This window comes from Rhinolophus sinicus, linkage group LG04 (genome assembly GCF_036562045.2).
Source record: "Rhinolophus sinicus isolate RSC01 linkage group LG04, ASM3656204v1, whole genome shotgun sequence".
In the NCBI taxonomy this organism is placed as follows: domain Eukaryota; kingdom Metazoa; phylum Chordata; class Mammalia; order Chiroptera; family Rhinolophidae; genus Rhinolophus; species Rhinolophus sinicus.
In genome coordinates, this window is record NC_133754.1 from 122,395,120 (window position 1) to 122,418,114 (window position 22,995).

Consider the following 22,995-nt stretch of genomic DNA (forward strand, 5'->3'; position numbering starts at 1 on the left):
ATTAAGAGTTTCCGGTTCTTTTCCCTTTGGTATAAAAGTCTCTATTGCTCTCCCAAGGCTACACCAATTTGATATACACAAATTTTAAATGATAAATAGCTGACATAAAAAGGGAGAGATGCTTCATTAGACATAAACGGTGTTTCTCTCTGCTTCTTGCTTTCTCTTAGGTGCTATAAGGCATCAATGATGAGAAGATAGAAGTCGATTACATAGTGTCAGTGCCATAAACTAATAAACAAACATCACCCGCGCGGTTCTGGAGAAATCACTCAGGATGTTTGGAACAGGTGCTTTGTAGCCACATCAGCAGTGCACAGCATCTCTGGGAAGTTGGTAATGGAAAGTTGAGCGTAAAATAAAAGTTTATTTGTCCACGTATGGAAATAAAGTATCCTGTAAGGCTTTCTTATACTTGAAAAATCGGTACCTGCCAACTGGGTTCTTCCGAGTATTAACAAAATTGATGGGCGGGGGAAGTATTCGCGGACGTTTTCAACGCGGCAGCAAAGATCCAAGAGGGATAAGGGAACGAAACGAGAGGCAGTTTTGCCGTCTGGGGGCCGCCCGAGTAGCCCTGGGAGAGTAGAGGTTGGAAGGGGTGTCAAGTGTGTAGCGAGAGGAAAAGGCAGAGATGTAGTCGGGAAAGTGGTGGCTGAGCCGCGCACCTGTGGGGGTGGCGCGCCCCAGCGAGGCAACAGCCCAGAACAGTCCAGCGGGCCAGGGGCGTGGGTCTGAGGGGTACCTTAGGGCCGGGGACAAAAACCATCGCTGACCGGACCCGGCGGCCTCACACCCCGGAATTCGCTCCAGAACCCTGGCAGCCCCCCCCTCCGGCCAGTCGGGCTTTCTGTCTGGGTACAGGAGTCCTCCGCCATTGGCACGCACGATGAGGGTGCAGATGTCCCCTCTTGAATTCTCCTCAACGGCCGGGGCCTCTCGGGTTGGTTTTATTCCCCCCTCCTCACCCTGCTGGCCGCGCCCCACATGGTCCCGGGCCCTGAGAAGTAGGCGGTGCGCTGCGCTGCGCTGGGGAAGCGCGGTCCGGAGTCTCTCCCAGCCGCGCTAAGTTGCTGGTGCGAGTTGACAGACAGTTGTAAACTATTGGTGGGTAAATGTCCCGCGTTCTACCCTACCCACCCCACCCCACCCGTTCATCTCTCGCCCCTTCCGCCCGGATTTTCGATTTTGGGATTTTCTTTTTCCTTAAGTGTTTAGATAAATTCTCTATCCATAATCTTTTCAGATGGAAATGACCCGTTGTTTTTCCTACTTTTTTTGAACGCTGACTTCAGAAAATGCCACAGGGATGTGGCGAAAGAGAAACGAAAGTGTGTGTGTGTGTGTGTGAGAGAGAGAGAGAGAGAGAGAGAGAGAGAGAGAGAGAGAGAGAGAGACTGACTTAGGGGGAGGGCAGGGGGGCTTCTCTCTCCTGGAGGACAGACAGAATGATACATACTGTCATTAACAGTTTTGACCCACCCAGACCCCACCCTTCGGTTGCATCCATCACACAGTCATTACAAAGGGGCAGCGTTGTCACACTGCTTTCCCTGCTCCTGGGGCTCCCGGGCTGGCTTAATGAGGTGCACCCAGCCGGGGCTATTGTGCAGCGCGAATGAGGCAGGAACGAGACAGCAACGATCCTAGCAGCTGCTCGCAGCAGCGGCCAAACCCAGACCTCAAGTGGATGGACGCCTCTGGAAGTGTTTTCCTGAACGAACCCATCCGGCAGCGGAACACTGTGGCAGGGCTAGTGAACTTAGATGGGGCATTCCTCTCCTGCAGCTGAGCTGGCTGGAGGCAAGTGCTGTCACTCCGGTAATAGTGAGGGTGTTGGGGGTGGGGGGTGGGGGGTGGTGGTGATGGTGGTGGTGGTGGTGGTGTTAAGCCAGTCCTCAGTCGAAAGGCGGCTTGCATCAATTTCCCCTGCAACCACTCAACTCTCCTTTACCTTTTGTTTTGTTAGCTTGGCTTTTTCCACCCCACCCCCTCCCTGGTATGGTTTGAACCATTGCGTCTTGCTCCGGGGTTTGTGCATTTTAATGTAATTCTGATGGGTGAATGTTCTCTCCTTTTTGTTGTGATTACTAGAAATACTTTAGTCCTGCCTTCCCAGTTCTGCGCTCTGCACAAGCAGTTTTGAAAAATTAAGTGCAAAAAAGCATGACAAAGCAATATGAGGTTGTCGTGGTAAGTGAACTTTTAAACCAAAAATTACCATTTCTTCTCGTATGATCGTCTGTGGGTGGCTTGAAGGGGAATCATCACACACAAAGAGCTGGGGGCTGGGAGGAGGGGGCGGTGAGACAAACCAAAAACAGTAGTTCTAATTTTGTTTTTTGTCTTTACACATTGTCCTTAGACATGTTCTGTATTTGATACTCTTGGGATGGTGATAGACTTGATTCATTTAAAGTGGGTGAGAGTTGGCAGTCTGCAGGGTCGAGGTACAGGGGAGGGAGGCAAGGGAACTAGGTTATTGTCTGGTGTCAAAAGGAACGTACTTTGACTTCCTGAACTCAGCACAGTAGCTGGATCATTCCTGAACAAAATCCTTAAGGAGAAAAGGCACAATGGGGTCACTCGAAGTCACCCCCACTATTTCTGTGTCCTCACCTGCACTGTTAGTCCTCCTTTCTTCCTCTGACTTCCTCAGGTAGCAACGTTAGGAGCCTTCATTCTTAGACAAATTTTAAATGCTAAATGATAATCAAATAATACATTTGGAAAGTTGTGGTCTTAAAAGTATTGAAGCTGGAGAAAGGAATTGCTTACTCTCCGCCTGCCTTCTCACTTCTTTCATCTCTCTCTCCCACGCCCCCTTTTTACACTAAAGTGTATAGGTTCATTTCAGGGTACTTTCCCAACCTCCTCTCCTAATCCCTTTCATTTGTTTTAAAATGGGAGATCTATTCCAGGGAAGGATTTCTGAGTTTTGCCCCCTTATCTCATTCACTTTCTGAGAATAGGTATCTAACTTAGCATTCATGGTGAAGTTAGCAGTTCCAAGTTTAACAAGAGGCTCAGCCTTTCCTCTGGAAAATTCTAAATTGTTTGCCCAGCTCTACACTTTGAAATAATATATAACAGTGCTCAGTAGTCTTAATTTTTTTTTCTGTTTGTGAATCCAGTTGCCTTTTAACTTGTCAAGGGCTGTTGCCATGGAGATGACTGTGATGCCCTATACTGGAATGGACCTGCACATTCTCTGATAGGCAAGGCCATCTAAGTAGTCTCATTTGAAGGATGAGATGGAAACAAAAAAGGCCCCCTGAAAGGAATTGTTTTCATGTTTTGTTGAAACCATTCTTAACTTGCATTTATATGTGTGCAGATATAATTGCATGTGCTTACATTTCTCAAGATCTATTCTGACCTGAAGGTTTTGTAAATTATTATAAACTTCCTCTGATCATAAGAATCAAAGAAAATAACTTTTGAAACTGATTATATTATAGCAATAAGGATGAAAGTATTTTATGGGGCATACACTTTAATAAGACCACAATCGACTTAATTTTTGTTTATTCTACATGAAGTTACTGTAATTTACCAGTAACAACCACAGGAATGTGACACCTTATACATCGGCTTCCAAAGTCATTACTGTTGCTTTCAGTCTTGCTATTTGCTGTCACCGTCCTTAAAACAGTTTTCAGTTTGAGACTTAAACACCAAATGGCTCACTGAATTACTAATCTGTTGTTATAAGAGGAATCAATTCAGTAAAACTTTGAAAAAGAATCTCAGAAGAGTTTAGATTCAAATAATAGTATTTTATATATATTTGGTCATAAAAATTTCCATTGGGAAGTTTGCTTTTCTTACTGATAGTCTTAGTCAACTAACAATGTCATCTAACAATGGTTTTAATATACAATGTATTTTGAACCATACTATGCAACTGTCAAACTATTTAAGAATATGGCCTGTACATATGAACATTAGATTACTTTGATGTTTTATTTGAGAAAAAAAAAAGCCTTTGGAGTTATTTTATCATACTCAATTTCAAACAAGTCTTCAACTTTACTGTATGTAGTGTTTCACCTAGACTGAAAACACTGTTTCAGTTGAAGACATTCATAATAATCATTTAAAATAAGTTTAATAACAAAGTTGTCTTCTAAATAATAATTAATAATAGTGCATCTGTTTAATTTTCTATAAAAGTACTTAGACTATGCTGTATATTCCTGGTCCTCTCCCTCACTAATTTTAGGTGGCAATTTTAGGTTTGCCAACTATTCTCAATATGGAAATTTCTTTATATCAGAATGTAACAATCCATTTCTCTCATCAGTGTTCTAATTGTATGTTATTGGCACAGTAGAAGTAGAGTGGGCATGTTCTGATATTTTCCCTAATCTCAGTTCACTAGAATAAATGTTAAAAATAACAGAAAGCTCATAATGTTCATAAGAACAAAGTCCTAAGTGTTTTCAACTAAGCAATATTCTCATTGAAGTATTTATTGCTTCCCATAATATTGACTCACTTTAAGTGAATAGGTATCATAAATAAAGGAGAAAAATGGAGGAGACATAAGCAGTGGGGGTGGGTGATAGCCAGGAGTGTCTCATGTTACATTGCAAATTTTGCCCTTTGTACCATATCTAGGACATGAAATGTGCCTGCAAGCAAAAAAGTAAAAACGGAAAGGTTGAAGTGATGCTATGATTTAAAGAATTCAAAAATAACCTTCATTTGTTATTTCCAATTAGTATTAAACTTCATGGGTATCTTATATCAAATATACAATCTAAAACAGCTAAGAAGTTAATTTTAATTGTTAACATTTGTTTTGTACCTGTCATGATTCAGTCATATATGTAAGTGCTTTTCATATATTATCTCAATTAATCTTCAAAACAGTCTAGTTGGTAGATTTTAGGATGCTTAGAAAATAAATAGTTAAGTTCAGACAGTTCATAACCATGAAGTGAGGACTTGAATCAAAATCTCTCTACTCTAAACTTGGGTCTAAAATCCAACAAAATGAGAATCAATTAATAGAAAACATGAGATATTTTACTAAATTTAAAGAAACCCTCCACATAAAATCCACATCATCTCCACAAAGTCCAAAGATAAAAATGATTGCCTCTTAATCTTGACACTTTCCTCAATAAAACATTTATGAAAAACAAAAATCTTACTGAAATATTCCTAACTATATCCCAAATTGGGTTTGGATATACTAGGGTTGTTTCTCTTTGGGGCAGTAATTATGAAAATGTATTGCCCTCTCCTTCTTGCCCCAAAAACAAACAAGAGAGGAAGAGTAAATAAATTATAGTGACAAAAGTGTTTTCAAATAAGTATCAACAATACTACTTATTAAAGGAAAACCTAACTGCAAACCTAGTTTTCCTTAAAAAGGATCTTAAATAAGTAGACTTATTTTTTTCATTTTACCAACTTAAATGGGATTTAATTTTTTATTTTAAAGATTTCCATAATCAATTACAATAACATTTGCTAAAGTAATGACATGTTTGTGACATGTGATTTTTTCATTTATTTATTTTCCAAGTCAGAGTTTATCTTGATGTACTTAAAATCAATTAACTTTTACCCTAATTATTCAGTGATTAGGGGCCCTCCATTTAGTGAAGCAAACAGACATAAATATAGAAAGTGATATAGAAAATAAAAAGTTTCTAGTGATTCCTCTTTAAATATTAGAGATGATAGACTCTCAAATACTGGGAAAAAAAATTCCCCTTTAAAACTCTAATATTGCTCCTTTATATTTATAAAATCTTTAAACCTGATAGATTGGGACATAGATATCGCATCTGCTTGGGTCTGTTTGTTTCCTAACTTGGATGTGCAAAAATGGAGATGTTAAGATTTTATCAAGATAATCCAGTCAAGTCCCCGTAAGTACCAATAAAAAAATGTTTAAAGACATCATTTTCATTCAACAGAAAGCTGCTCAATTTTTCACTTTCAGCTGAGAAGAAATGAAAGCACTCATAACAACTCTACCTGCTATCTGTACTTCATGCAATAAATAGGCTTCCAAGTTGTTTTGTGTAAACCCTTTTTTTAAAATTAGGTTACTTTTTTTTTAAATGCACAAAGCTCACACATTAAAAGAACATTTGAATTAATGCTCCAGTTAAAGTGAAGAACTTTTAAAAAGTTGGTTCATCCATTTTGTAAGTTTCAGATTTTTATAAGGTGAAATCATCCATAGCTAATGTTTAAACCCCATTACTATGAGAATGCCAATAGCTTTTTTTAAAACTCTGATAATTTTGGACTTTTAGGAACCATCTTATAAAGAGGAGAATTGTGAGACTTGAGCGTTTCATCCCCACAATATTCTAGTCACATATAAAACTCAACTCTATTACACTTTGACCGTGGAGACCATGCCTTGAAAGACCGTTAGATTTGTAACCTCTGAAACCTAATTCTAGTTACACGCTTCATTTTAAATAAAATCAGGCTCAGTTTTTTATCATAGTTAATAAAATATTTGTATAATATCTTTATTTTATCCATGCTCTGGAAATTTATATTATTATGTACTAAAATCTTAGGACTGTCTCTAGACAATTTTCTCTCCTTTTAAATATCTGTATATACAAATAATAAATATATGTAAATATACATATACAAAAAGTTATGACTATGTTAGTATGAAGCAAAAAAGACAAGTTATTACAGCAGTTTTTCAGTTTTAAACTTATGGGATAATTAATGCCACAAAACTGAATTTTATCTAATAATAAGAATATTAACTATATTTATTATTAGTTAAAAATCTAAGGGTATTTTAGAATAGGTCTGTGGAGTCTATTTCCTTCCTCCTCTCCACTATTGCTTTTCCATAACTTCATACAAGATGATACTTTCACTTGAAAAATTGGGAGGAAAATGTGGACTATGTTTAGGAAAATAATAAAAAGACCTTAAGATAGCTCCTACATACATCCTGGAATCCTTCATGCTATACTCCTCAATTATCCCTTTAAATTCTTTTAAACATGGAATCATTACATTTTGTGTTCAAAGTGAAAATTAATATGTTATGGACTTTCAAAGCCTCTCAGAGCACGAAGGGTTTACAGGAAAGGGCAGAATGATACAAGCTGGATACCACCACACCTGGCATTGACAAAGGCTGAGAAAGCGATGTTAATGGCTTTAATTAAAACATATATACAGCTAATGAAACCTGAGGTCATTACCGTGAAGACCTGAGAACTCAGCTTTTTGAGCGGTTCCAGCTTTTGGGGTAAAAATAATTAACCATGAGACACATGATAAATATTTAATAAAATCTAAACAATTACCACTATCCTTTGTTAAAGAGAATGAGAGTGAAGAATGCTATAGAAATCTAGACTTTTGAATTTCCAATTTCTTAGTGCTTAATTCATCACCATTAAATGTGGTATTATGGAAGAGGTGGTATTAAATATGTTTGATTCTTATCATAGACACCATAACCTTTTGATGTGTTTCGAATATGAATTAATAATGGACTTCACCCGACAAACATTGCATGCTTACTAGGCTCTCGGCACAGTGCCAGAGCCTGGGAATACCCACACTGGAAAGTTGGCTTTGCTGTCAAGCAATGTATGGGCTCTAGGAGATAGACATGTCCACAGATGGTTCTAGGAAGTGCGATCATTACTATCAGAGGCGTGTACAAAGTGCTTTTAGGTACACAGAGGGAGCTGTCACCAACATGCCTGTAGTTGGCTTTAGTGAGGTATTCAGGAAGTGCTTCTCAGTGGAGGTGAAGTTTTGCATACTGACTCTCCATCTCCCCACCTCCGCCATTTTAACAAAAAGTAATAGTGGATCTTCAAATAATATAAAGAAAGATGAAGTATATATTTTTCTAGTTTTTACATATTGACATATTTTACATATTTATGTAAATACATATTTTATGTACTTATGATGAGGGAGAACAAGTTTTCTGTGTAGGATGCTGAATTTTTCAAGATTCATTAGTGTAATTTCTCAGATACAGGGCCTTTGACAAATGTGCACAGCCGGGAAAGCCTTTAATAGTATTGATTATGTTAGTGTTTTGTTGCTAGTAGCATAATGGATAAGGCAAGGGCTCCATTTTTACTCAAAAAAAAAAAAAAGGTATCTTGCAAACCAGGAAAGGCACCCAAAAGCAAAAGTAATTAAATAACATAAATGGCAAGGGAGATTGCCTGTGATCTGGGCTAGAATTGGAATGGGAGGTGTAAGAAAGAGGTTATTTGAGAGGAAATGAAATGAAAATGTTTTAAAACAGGGAAAACAGTTCTGCCTCATAACAATAAGGTATCAACTTAAGCGTTTTCACTTCCCTTTGTATTTCTTTCACATTTACAATGGAGGAGGAAAGTACTATTAATCTGAAATTTGACTTGTGTGTGATTAAGTTTCATCATTGATTGGACTAAAACCGCCCTATTTTCTTTCTTAAACTCTGAAATCCATGAAAAAATTTCACTTCAGAGTGATTAGTACTTCACGTGACTATCATTATGCATTTTGCTCTCTGATATCTTGATAGTACAGTTTAGCCCATTCCTGCTGGGAGTCTCTCCGGGCAACAATTCTTTCTTTCCTTGTGTTCATTTTTAGGAAAATCCTCTCAACATTGTTATATGTATTATTTTAACGGAAGGAAGTATGTAAAATACTCTTGAAGTCATTTTACTTGTGAGTTTGAATAGCATTCAGATTAGAATGATTTCCCCAGAATTTTATAGGCTTGCCCAATCCAGCTGTATATTTTATATGCTAATGTAAATTCTATTTTTGTTCCCCTTGGGGGTTTAAGTGATTATAATTGTTGCTCTTCAAAAGCCAAACAGATGATGATTGCTGCTTCAGGAGTATACCAAAAGAAACTGGCTTTCATTAAACCTGCTCATCCACTTCATAATTATCTCCATTTTATCTGGCTAAGAAGCAGGAAAAAATGGCAAGTACAGTTCATTGAAGCCAGTTCAGTTATTTAAACATCGCTTTATTGAACTAGCAGGAGGTGTTAAAGTAGGGGGAATGTTTTCATTCTAACACTGATATGTAGCCAGTGGCCCAACTCAAGAGTTAGTTGAGCATCAAATTCCAGAGGTCATGGGGAATGAGAGGAGAGATATTTTAAGCCATTCTGAAAGGAGTCCTCTAGTGGATACAATAAACAGTAGTGCAATGGCAGCCATTCTGAAGTATTCTTTTTGCTTATTTTTCCTGTGAGTTAAAAATGGAATTAGCTATTTAGTACCCACTAAGAAAGACGCAGAATGTACCCTACATGAGAAGGGAGTTCCCTATATAATGTAAAGAAAAAAGGGGGGTGGGGCAGGGATAGTGATAAATTCTAAAAGGATACCAAATCCTGAGACAGACTGACATCAAAAGTCCTTCAAGGAACCTTTATGATTACATGAGCCTTATGATCTGACCTTGGCAAAGAAAGCAGATTCTTAAGGAGGTTGGTTTTCCTCAACTGACAGAATGTCTCCCCCATTCAGGTGACACAGGAGTTCTGAGTTATCTGTTCTCTTGTCCTATGGTGGGGATGGAGGGGTGGCCTTGGAATTGGGTTGCATAGGAATTTGTTTCTGACCACATGCATTGCTGGCTGTCCTCCTGATGGCACAGTGAGGGTCCCTGAACTCTCACCCACCTGGATAGAAGAGTGCCAGAGTCAATAGCTGTTCAAGCTTCCAGCTATGAGAAAGCAATTCTCTGCTGGTTAAATGCAAAATTCTGAAAGGGCTCTCTCTAAAATTTCAAAGAGCCATATTTTAGAAACCAATTGTCTAAGACTAGACTTACATAAAACAATACATTCATAAACAATGAAAATAGAAGGTTTCACTTTTTCTACAGATTTTCATTTTTCACACTCCGTGATAGTCCAGAAAGTTTCAGGCAATTTCACATTTTGAAGTCTTAACAGAGTTGTTACTTTACAACCTGATTTTGAAACTTTTGGGGAATCATATTGAAAAAGGGAAAAAAAAAGTTTACTTAATAATAAAAAAGCAAATATGTCCCTGAAAAGCTTTTGGATAATTTACTGGAAAGTTGTGTACATTAAAAATATATTTATTTGCCTCTAGATTCCTATGCCACAACGATAAAATTTTTTCCAGTTTTCATATATGTAATTTTATTTTGGCTTCACAATAATCCCTGGAAGTAAGAAAAGCAAATACTACCATTTCATTTTATATATAGAAACATAAAGGCTCACAAACAGTTTTAAAACTAAAATGTGGGTGTACCAACTCTTTGATCAACATATCCTTGACCTACCAACAGCTCTTCAATGCATGATGTTGAATTATGTCTAGAGTCATTTCTAAACCCTAAGGGGTAGAATGTTCCCAGAAAACAAGCTCTAGGTAATCTATGCAATTTGTATTCTTAGGTCCAGGGATAGAGTATATCAATGGCCTGCTCTCTAAAAACTCTCTAAATTAAAAACTCTGTCTGGTTGTGTAGCAGTATCCTAAATGTATTTTATAATTTGATAAGACTGATCTACTCAAAGTCAGGCCCAGTCATGCGACTGCCAGACTTTTATGATCAGGGAAGATATTAAGGCGAGTAGTGGCTTCATTTAATATTTAAAAGTTGTTCCCAGGGAAAATGCCCTCATTTTTGTGAAAGAATCATGGTGAGTACCGTGGAGGGTGGTCATGTCAGCCAAAGGATGTATTTTTCTGATAGTTGCTTTTCTTAACTGTGGCATTCTTTGATCTCTGTCACTGAAGAAACTGCTTATTTATCTTGAAATAGGACAGTTAGAAATGAACCAACTTAACAGAAAAATATAAGTCTGCAAAAAATCAATCTGGTAGTATTGGCTTACCTGCCTATGTTTATTAAATAGAAGTAAAAGCTATAAGATATAGTAAACACTAAAATATATCTATGCCAATGGAATGACTGTCATTTCCCAGGGGTAAACTCACATGTCTGTACTTTTATTATAATAAAAGGAAATTGTGGAAAATCATACTCTGTGACCTCATAGATACATGAATGTAAATAAAATATTTTAACAGTCTCCCAGTTAAATCTCTTTCAGCATAACACAAAGTACAAATTTGGCAATTATTCCAATTAATCTGCTCAACAGAGAGCCAAACCATAATAGTTCAAGCAGGAATTTGCTTTGACTTTATGTTAACTGAGCAACTGAAAAATCTGTACTGCTTTTTGCTTTAAATCAGTGGTTCATCAGAATCACCCATGGAAGTTTGTATAAACACATGTGCTTAGAACTCACATCAGAATTACTAAGTAATCTCCCAGGGTAGAGACCAGGGATTTGTACTTAAAAAAAAAAAAAATCTGTGGGTAGGTTGAGTCATTGATGCACAGCTAGCTATGTGTGAGAACTAATGGGCTTTCATGCAGCTCACCAGTTCTATCATTCACCAAAAATTCACTCTGCCAGTCACTCTCCTAAGCACTGGACAAGTATTTTTTCACTTAATGCTCACAACATCCCTAAAAGGTGCCTATTATTTTTATACTCATTTTACTGATGAGAAAACTGAGGCTTTGAGAGGTCAGGGCAATGAGCCTAAAGCCATACACCAAAGACGTAGGAGGGGTAGAACCAGAATCCAGGTCTGCTTGAATATTTTGAACCGCTACAACCATATTTTTCTAAGCCCTTTTTTGTATACATGTTGAAAATGTATGGGTGTATTTTATAGCTGTAATTTCCAACCTAGAAGCTTCCGTTTTGCTACTTTGATCACCCTAAGATTAGCTGGAACGTACAGGGATTATTTCATTTCCTGGCCTTAAAAGAAAGCCACTGTATTCATGTGAAAGGATGCATGGTCTAGTATGTAAAAGATACTTTAAAATTATAGGTAAAATATTGTGCTTTCTTGTGTAAAGATCACAGATGACTCTACCTTAGTTCTTAATTCAGAAACTCAGTGTTTGCCATAAACTACCTGTTAATTTCGTGACTAAAATAATTTTCAGAAATGTGACAAGATTAGAAGAGCAAGATTTTCCTTCCAGGTCAATTTCTTATGAAAAATATTTACAATTGTATAAAATCATTGCTGATAAATGCAGTTTCCAGTGTGGACTATGCAATTTTAGGATTTGTTCTTTCTGATTTAGGGCTGACACCATTATTTAGAATAGTGATGACTCATGTCTAGGACTGAAATCTGTTTTTCATGGGTTTATACATTTTTCCCCTTGAATTGCACCAAAAATGGTTTTTTAATTGGCTTTAACTCATGCCCAATAAATTGGACGAAAATTGATTGCCGCAGTCATGTTTGGTTTAAAATTATTCAAGACTGCACCATGAGTCAAACAAGTGCATGAGCAAGGGCAGCAGCACTTTATATCCTCTGTTTATGACAAATAACGTTTTAAAAAATGGTTGTAACTCGTATCTAAAAGTTAATATATATTCACAATTTATAAAGCTTAAAAGATAGTAACAGAGCCACATTAAACACATTAGAAAAGAAATTTCTCTTGTTTTGATATTCTTAGTACCTTGTTTTCCAGTCTGTGAGGACCAGTTGAATCAGAATATTCCTATATTATAATATAAATTTGTTAAATTAATATATTATAGATTTATATGTACTATAAGTACATATTTATATATAAATTTATTTTATAATAATATAAAAATAATACTTTCATGCAGCTCTTGTTAGATTCTTGGCCATAATATTCAAATATTTTTAAATGGCAAAATTAAATAAATAAGTGAGGATGTTCAAACTATATGATCCTGTAGAGTTGAAAGAATGGGCCAGTTTCTCATTCTCTGAAGAATGATTTTAAAGACAAAAAATTAAACAATATGAAAATTGAATTAACTCAGGTGACTGTTTAAGGCACTGAAATAGCAATTCACTAAATGGTATTTGTCAGGAAGCTAGGTTTTATTTAATCTCATTATAATTATTTACTGTATTATGGTTTTCATTTATTTATATAGAAATATAAGCAAATCACTTTAAGGGCTTTGTTAGTTGGGAATAAAGGTTTGTTTTATAAGATTCTCCAGCAACTGTGGGCAAGAATGTAATAGGGAAAAAGAAATGATTAATTAAATGAATAGAAGAACATCCCTTAGCCGTAATATAGACAGGCAGCAAGTGAAGGAAATAGTTGACATTCTTGTGTGTAAGTAAATTCTAATTGGACAGGCTAGTTACCTCTGCTACTGTATTCTTCTAAGAAACTGGTAGAGCAATTTCTGAGGTTTTTGTCATTTTGCTGTATTTATTTTTCCTAAGTATCACATCTCAAGATTTGTTTCTGTAAGTGAATATTATTTTGTTTATAAACTATAAATCTCCAGGGCTGTTAATCTGTCTTCTCTCTAAATCTAAGTTGTCTTTCAAGAGGTCACTTGTCCTTACCACTTAGTACCCACCACCTGCTCCCACCTGGTGGCTACAGGGCTGAAGCTTGAGCTCTTGAGCTATCTATCGAGTTTTATTTTTACCCCAAACACAAAACTACCTGTTTTTCCAATTTATAAAAAAGAATGCATGTTCAGAGTTTCTCCAAACCGAATAATGCAGAAAATATAAAGAAACAAGTCACTATAAGTCTCAACTCCCATGACCTCAAAATAGCCACAACTTAATGTTCTTAGTTAACATCCTTTATATGATGCTTAATGCTATCCACAGTATTTCATGAAAACCTTTATATGTCATTAAAATACCAATATATGCTATCCATTTGGTTTTATAACTGTTTACTATATGGTTATGGAGTAGATGTCTGAAAATTAAAATTTATAAAAGCTACATAGCTAAGTTTCTTCATACCCCCAAAATAGTATTACACGGAGGTTAGGATCTCCTAGGACATCTTATATATTTCTCAAAATCCTGTTGTACTTGACGTGAATCATTTTAGAGATGCAGAGCATCAAACAATACGTTTTATCTCTCTTGCATTTGTCAGCAATAGATAGCATGGCAACACATGAGTGTGATCAGTTCCATTGCAAAACATAGTTTGCCTGTGTATGTTACTTGTAATATTTGTTTTCCTTAGGCTTTGTGTCTCTTGCAAGTCTTATGTCATTTTTAATTTCTGCTATATTTCTTTGGAATTACTGAGTTTTACATCTAGAAATTACCTTGGAATTCATCTAAGAAGTAGTGGTTAAGGTTTGGGACCCTAGATATGGGGTCAACTTTCATCTCTGTCAATTTCTAGTTGAGTGATCGTGCGTAAATTACTTAACTTCCTCAGTTTCCCCATATTTAGAATGATAGGCTTATTGAGAGGGCTCAATGATGTAATGAATGTAAAGCATTAGAGGGCTGCATAGTACATACTCAATGCTTGTTATCTATTATCATTATTATTACTAATCCAGGCTTCTCCAGGGAATTATGGGTTTAGTCACTGACTTACTGAAGGGAATCAGCTAGTTGTGGGAGAAATACTACTAGGACCCATGTCTCCTTTCTCCAAGCCTAGAAATCTTAGCTTAGTGCCACACTGTGTCCTTTCCTAACAGTGTTTTAAAAGCATCCACCACCACCCCTTATACACAAAGGTGTCAGAGATACCCACAGCTCAGCAAAACGCAGGCTGATGGGCTCTGGTTCCTGGTTTTGCTTTCTCACTTCTTTCTTGGGCTTTTTGGTGCAGAAGTATTATTTGTCCAGAACCCTATCACTTTGGGGCCATAAAACACTTTCATTAGTATCAGTGCGAACCCCTCTTCTGGACCTGTCAGTCTTCCCTCATCTCAGTTTATCCTGTTACCTTCCTGCGTCATTTTAGACAAAAAGCTTCTTCACGCTCCTTGTGTCTTAATTCTTTGAGTCTCTACCTGCTTGGCATGTCCAAAATTTACACTTGTCAGTGGATATATCCGACATCCAAAAGTTTCATGTCAGTACTTTTTCTCTGCTGGCTTTCAAAGCCTACCATGATGTGACTCCACCATACATAACTACCATGATATCCTATCACTTTTCTCCACTGCAGTTGGCCTGGTCTCCTCCACCAAAGTTTTGCAGTTTTCACCTCTGAATCTCATTTTACTTGCTCTGAACACACACACACACCAATAAAGTAGATTTATGTGAAGATCTTTTACAACTAAGGACTAAAATACCATAATATATATTAATATTTTCTTCTTTTATAAAAACTTTGTAAAGAGGCTCAAATTTCTATTATCTTTTTGATATGACTAATATGGAGATACACATTTCTTTTTGTATTTATTTACATCCAGGAAACGTTAGTATTCTAGAAAACATCAGTGCTCTATGAGTTAAATAATGAGCACTGACAGAAAAGAAAGGCGTTTCTTTTATTGTCTGCACAAGAAATGTAGTAATATTAGCAAGAGAAAAAAAAGAAATTTCACAGTAAATTGTGTCAAAATAATTCAAGGAAATGTCTATTTGTTACTCAAACAGCTTAAACAGTCTGTAACACCATTCATTTATATTACATCTTCTAACTCGTGTTTATAAAAACTGGCATTTCAAACAATCATATTGTCTAATTTTTCATACCAGAATGACAGTGATCAAAGGAACAGAACATAATTTTTATTAAACAGTATTCTCAGCTTTAAAATGCACATAAATATACTAATCAGAGAAATAGATTTTCCATTTAGTCAATCAACACGAAGGGTTAAAGGGGTTGGAGTCTCTGGCAATAAAGAACAGCTCTGGCAATTCTGTGATGCATGTGTGTTTCTTCTTGGTGTTAATTACACTATCTTGTCCGGCAGTCACATGACTGGACTTGACTTTGGATGGGTCAATCTTATCAAATTATAAGATCCATTTTGGATACAGAGAGATTCCTACTGATTTTAAAATAAAAACATTAAGTCTGTTTTTGCAGTGTAACCTATGAATTTAGATATCCAAAAGTTAAGGTTCATTGTTTTATCACTTTTGTTTCCTTCCATTCCACTCACTCACTGAAAGTCCACTTCTGTAGCTGCATCCGTATCAATCCATAGCAAAGTAAGCCAAGGAGGGAACTGCAAAACTATTAACCAGGAGCAAGTTTTAGGGTTCTCTTGACATTGTATGCTTTATAAAGTCAAATGGACATTATTTCTTCATTCGTTTCATTCTAAACAAACAATTACAAAAAGCATATTTTCTTGTGCCCTTTATACAATCTACTTCTTACTTCCTTTGGGTATTTATTTTGATAGATTTTTCAAGCATAGACCACCCATGAAATAGAAAACTAGAGCAGAAAGTACTGTTAGCCTATGTAAATGGAATAAATATAATAGCCTATAAAAATATATGTGGAGAGAGGGAATGAGTCTGGGGATAGGCAAGTGATAAGGAGACTGAAAGTGATTTCTTCCAAGGCCATAAATGAATAATAACTGTAAAAATCTTGCTTTAGAATTAAAACACAGAATGGTAAATAAGAATGGATAGTGTGTGTGTGTGTGTGTGTGTGTGTAGATATATTTGAATATATATGTATATATATGTGTATATATACACACACATATATATTTGAATAATAAAAGTGTCTCGGCATAAAATAAAAATATTTTAATTTGATTAGACACTGATGGTATATATTTCACTCAACTTGATTTTGGCAAGTAATTAACTGAATTATAACCTCTATTTAATGCCAAAGACTAAAATTTTGAGCCTAACTAAAGTAACAATGGTCATAATTAATGCCAAAGAGAGTAACACATTACAGAAAGACTGACATTCAGGAAACCTGACCTCTAATCCTATTAATCTTAGAAATGTTACCTAAATTCCTAATGCCTCTGTTATGCCATTGAAAATGATAAATAATTTATGTCCTTCCTTATCGCATGGGTAACAGTGATAAATATGTAAAAGTACATTGAGCTTTTTGTGATAAAAGGTACTATAAAAATCTAAGGTGTTTTTATTATTGTATCAATCAAATGGGATCTCAGACTATGTTGCTTTTTGAGACCCACAACTTTTTATGAGTGAATCATGAAATTGTATTGGGAAATATATTGAAGCCACATAACAGGGCAGATAGAAGATGTCATGCCTTTTGGGACCTATTGAACTTGGTTACAATTAGAAATGTGAGAGGATATTTATCATAAGATGTATCAGTTAGAATGTTAATGAGAGCAAATGAAAATATTTAAGAGACAGCATATGAAAGCAGAATTCTAATTCTGGCTTCATCAAATAAATGTGCTAAGTCATCATTTTTGTTCTCATAATCGTAGTTATCATGTAACTACTGCTTCCTCCATGCCAGGAAGTTTGATTATTTTACACTCACAATTATGTTTAACCTCATAGTGATCCCAAATCAAGCATTATTATCACCCTTTTATAGATCAGGAAATCAAGGCTTAGAAGAAATAAAGTAACTTGTCTGAGACCCCATAGTCAGATTCAAATCAGGATGTGTCTGAAGTGAAAAACCCAAGCTCCTCTAACAATTTGCAAAACGTTAGCTCCTAGTAGAGGAACACTAGAGTTTTGATTAAAGAACTAATTTTTGACAAACTGTGCTATTAAAAACCCTTATAAAGAGATACTGTACAAAACTTTGGGAAGATCAACAATAACAGAATCTAGACACATTGTGGAGATGTTTTATACACATTCATTGGAGTTGAACCTCCCAAATACTAGGATTTACTAAAAAGTAATCTGATTCCCTTTAAGCATTTAGTCTTTAGTTGCGTTATTCCTGCATATGATAGGCACTCAACGGATGCGTGAATCTAGGTGAAACTGATCTTTTGTCAAAGATCAGGAATAAATATTTAGAAATAGGAGCTGACTGTTTCATTTGACTCTCACCTGAAGATAATCGTTATATCTGAGAGGACACAATTAGTAGTCTGATTTTTTTTTTTTTGGGGGGGGGAGGATGTAATAGAATTGTAATCAGTTTTAAACAAAAATTACAACTTTTAGGTGTTTCCTAAGTTTCCAATATTTTTGCTTTTATGTATCATAGAGAGACTGCTCGCCTTAAAAATCTAATATCCCATTTCCAGAAAGGAATTAATGGGGAATCCCTTTAAAAATATTTTATTTTTTATTATTTTTCATCATTCATAATGAATTGCTATGCCTTTAGAAATCAAATATATCATTTATTTGTGTAAAAAATCAGGAGTGGTTTTTATAATTCATGTTAATACATTTTTCTGTTCAATAATGAAGTTTTTATTAAAATTATCTTTTAGTTTTGCGATGTAATTAAAATTTATAAAATTCTTTTTCTCACATTTCAGACCTAGTAAGAGTGCACCTTTTAACTCTCATGCAAATTTTCAATATCTTTTAAAAAGTCCTATCTGTTTTAATAAAGAATAGTATAAGCTGTCCATTGTATGCAGATTTTCAATTTAATTAAGAAAAATAATAAATAAAAATCATAGCTTAAGAGACTCAGCTGGCAATTCAAACTTGTTTATTTGTAATGAGCAGAAAAACATCTTATTATTTGATTATCTGAAGGTAATATAATGCCTAAAAGCTGCAATTCACTATAAGAATACTTCTTCAAATGCTTACATAGTCGCCATTATTTAAACCAATATGAAAACATAATGGAAAGTGGTGGTATGAAAGGGTAAAGTTAACTTATCTAAACATAAATTTCTCATTAAAGAATATATACAGCACTTATTTAGCCATATATTTGAAGTAAAAGCAAAAACAAAAACAAACAAACAAAAACCATACCAGTTCTCTGTTAGAAGATATGTGGGATTTTTGCATAAAGTATTCAACAGAAATATGTTTGAGATTTCATGACTTATATATATTTGTCTCCCTATGAGTAATCATGTGGCAATTTCAAAGTTTAAAAGAATTGTTTTAAATATATTTATATAGTTTAATAATTACTGAAATGTATACTAGTATCTTAAATTTTTTCTCATCACTTTTCCTAACAAATTCATTTTTAATTCTTTCGTTTCCCACTGTGATTTAAACAGCTTTTCTGTTGTCAATTAAGTGGACTCTGACATCGATCAAAATTTTGGGGTTAAACAAACTAAAAACATTGATTTTTCTAAAGCTGCATTAACTATGTATTATCAGCTGAAGGTACCTTTTTAGAAATGTTGCTAAAACTTAAACTATAAATGCTGTTGTGGAAAATGCAATGCTGCCTCTCATACTTACACACACTCTCACAAATGCACACCAGTCAGTTTACGATCTTCTCAACTACATAAAGAACAAGGTACAGTGCAAAGTCATTACTGAATCAAGACAACAAGGTCACTGCCTAAATGTACATTTAAAACTTTTTGTGGAACATTTATTCAGATAATGCATAGAATTTCATGCCTCATATTCACAAAATCAGACAGAAGAGTGTAATATAAAGTGTGCTGCAAGAGCCAGGTAGTGTTAAAATACACACGTGGAATTTTTTGTTTTCTGAATTACCCCAATAGTAATTACCTGGGTAAAGGGGGAGGAGGGAATATAATAACTCTTATTACTTTAAGTAGTTAAGCAGATTCTTTTCTGTGGTTAACAATTTCTTAGGCTAGTCTAATAATCACCCTGAACTCTCTGGTGGCTCTATCACTTCAACAAAAAAGGTCACATTAACCTCAGTTTATGATAACTCCTCTGCATCTGTTTGATCTGATTTTCTTACAACAAAAGGCAAACTTTACAGTCCACGTGGAATCTGTTTCTAATACTGTAGTCAGAGAGCTTCCTCTGCCCCATGCTCTGGTAAAGACAGAATTCTATTTCCTATCAAATCGGTTTAAATTGTTTCTTAATCTCTATTACACCAAACTTCACCCAACTTTATAGTTTCTAAATCGTTTATGCCTCCTAGCTATGACTAGGAATCATGACCAAAATGCAGTATCCCTCAGGTACTCCTCATCACAGCTTCTCCTCCCCAAATAATTTTTAAAACCGGTGAGGTTTTTCTCTCACCTCTCCACTCCCCCCATGAAAAAAAAAATATATATCCCATTCCAGGCGCCCCCTCTCTGGCTGCCAAAAGCATTTTAATGACAGTTCACTTTAGCGGTCTATCAGCAGACTGCTGCCTCTGCCACCTGAATTTCAATTTCTTAATTTACAGCCCAGATAAAACAGAATGGAGCAGGATCCTGGGCTGCCCTCTACATTGGGTTGGCCTTATCAAGCGTGAAGTTTGGCGCATTGCAAACCTATTCAAGTGATTATCTGTTGAGGACCTCTCCAGCCATCTCCATCTCTGCAGCGGGCTGATAAGACAGCTGTTTCTCTAGCCGCTGTGTCTCCCCGGGCCTCAGACTCCTTCTGATACAAACTCCGCCTTTGTCACCGTGCCCCGGTGCGGTCACTTGATCTGTGGGGCAAGGGTTTGATCTGAACACACGCGGGGGGAAAGTGTGAGTGTGTGAGGGAGCAGAGGAGGGAGGAAAAAGAGAGCGAGGAGGGAAAGAAGGTTAGAGACCGGAGGGAGGTGGGGGCAGGGCTGCGTGCGGAGTGCAGTTGATAGCTCTGATTGACTGGTTGCTCAGCCCGGCTTTATTATTTCAAATTAGACGTGCATCGCACACAAGTAGAAACATAAATCTTCAATATAAGAAAGAGCCTCCGAGCATCGGAAGCAGAAAAACCGTTTCTTCCCAGGTCCCGGTAAAGGGGCCAGCGAAATGACTGATGGCTACCAGCTGAGACAGATGGTTTCCTTTAACTTTGGAAACTGCTATTTTTAATTACTTGTATTAATTTTACATGAGATGTAGGGGCTCTAGGAGGAAGCTTAGCGAAGGCTGTTAGCATCCCTGAAAGAAACGGACACAAAGCTCTGATTTGCCCTTTCTCACCTCCAGTTTTTCTGACCTCACCCTCGCCAGGCTGCTTAGATTTCCCTGTGCATGCTCAGGAAAGACGCGAGTTTATCCAGCTAAAAGTTGCTACTGAGTAAAAGAGGGGGCAAAAGAAATCTGAGGACATTTTTAGGAGCGTTTACATACATGATCGTTGATCCGAAGCTGCAAATATATTTTCTGAGACACTCTGGGGTACGTGCAACAGATCTTAGTCTGCGTATCTGCAGGCAAATCACCTAAAGGAGAACGGATAATACAAAAATTTTGCCCAGAAAAGGGGGAGGGGGTCAGGAAGAACAATCTAGGCAGGTCACAAAGATTTACCGCGACACTAGATTACATTTAATTTTAGAAAACATTTAAATAAACTATCACGTGTCTGTAAGTGTAAACAGTAACCTCGGGATTTAGGAGGAATTCTCGCTGAGTCTGCTGTTTTCAGTCTTTCTCTTAAACAGGAATTTAAGGAAAATGTAAAGAGAAAGTAAAGGATGTGTGTGATACTGCTCACTGCCGCCCCTGGCACTGTCCCTAATGGAAAGTGTTTGCAATATAAAGGGTCCTTTGCAAAATAGTCTCGGAGGTCACTCACCTTCGCATAAAAGGCTTTGCCCCTTTGCCAGGAGGTGGTGGGAGCCCGGAGAAGAATTGGGGGAGGGGAGTAAGAGTGGGCGGGTAGGCGTTTTTGTTGCGATTCCCGCTGGGAATTTCGAGGATTAAAAACTCTGGAGTAGCTTTAGCAGACTTTGGGGTGACTACCTGGATTTGCATGTATTTTGCCTGACCGCTTTCATGACAGGCAGGCTCACCAGGGCAAGGGGGTGTATGAATCTCAGTGGAGGGGGCGCAGCGAGTTCGGGGCTCTGACCCTCCCGTTGGTTTGTCACGATGGCCCGGTCCTAGCAAAAGCCAGCCTAATTCAAAGGAAACGTATTTCTAGGGTGTAGGACAGCCTTTTCCTTAAAGTCTGTGGAATGAAACGTTCCCAAGAATTGCAGTTTCCGCGTCTCACTGGGAGGAACACAAAACCCTTCAGGCTTTGCAAATGTTTATTCAGGGTCGGCTAGTCTCTGTCCATGGTGCTAATTCCTGCCTCATTCTTTTGCTCGGTCGCCACGTTCTAAACTCAAGTTGGTGTCAATTTTCTTGATAACTTTTTTCTTTCTGTTTCCTAAACTGTGAAAGGAAAGTTGACATACTTCTTTAAGAAGAATAAATAAAACATTATCATCAAGCTTTATAATATCTATATTTCTCACACATGTATTAAACGGTCACATTCTAAGATGAACCACAGACCCCAGCAAAGAGCCCAACAAACTAACAAAGAGAATGCTATTTTTATTCATCTAAGAGGGTATAATGTTTGGAACTATCACCCTAAGCCAAACATTGTAAACTCATTTAAGGCTTATCTGATTTATTTACTTTTTAAAATGTTGCAATAGTGTCTTACAGTGCCCTGTATAATAAAGTGCTAAAATCACACCTTCCCCCTCACCCCCCAAACTATTGTAAGGGGGTTATTTATCCTAAAAGACATTGCCCACAATAGCTTATGAGTATTCCTGTGAATGACTGTTCCCTTATAAAGAAACATTAGTAAAAGAATCAATTGAATTCATTACTTTTTGGATTTGAGAACCATTCTTTTTGCAACTTTGCCTACATCAAACTTTTTCTCCAAGCTTTCAGTGACTCCCTAGATCTCTCCCTTGTCTGCTGCAGATTAAAATAATGCCAAGGACTTTGAAGATATATCAGAGCTAATATAACAATCATAACTCAATGTCTTTTAAAGGCTTTCCTAATGCCTTTAAATGCTATGATGCTATGGATAATTCTTTACCTAATTATGAATGAAGAGGGGTTACAGTTGCTTAATGTGGAGTGTGATGTTTACACACAGTCTTTATTAATTACAAAATATAATATGTTAGTATTTCAGGCTATGAAAAACGAATTTCAAAGTAAAATTTACATCAAGATAGCATTCATTTTAAAGTGGCTGTATTCAGTTTTTATTTTTAAAAGTTAGAAAAACACATGTTACTCATGGTATATCCATTTAAAAGTTTTTAAATTTAAAAACATTTGTTTTATTGAGAAAGTAAACTAGTATTTTAAATTTCTTAAATAATTTAACTCCA

At 36.4% G+C, this 22,995-nt stretch overlaps 1 protein-coding gene across 2 annotated transcripts in view; it reads left to right on the forward strand.

Moving 5' to 3' along the window:
- The first annotated feature begins 2,172 nt into the window (after positions 1-2,172).
- Positions 2,173-22,995, forward strand: part of ELAVL2 (ELAV like RNA binding protein 2) — a 154,355-nt gene continuing 133,532 nt past the window's right edge. Inside the window, exon 1 of one of the 2 annotated variants that reach the window (XM_074330309.1) lies at positions 2,173-2,193. The gene's annotated coding sequence lies outside the window, so the exon portion shown is untranslated. The remainder of the gene's footprint in view (positions 2,194-22,995) is intronic. The other variant, XM_074330316.1, reaches the window with a different exon arrangement.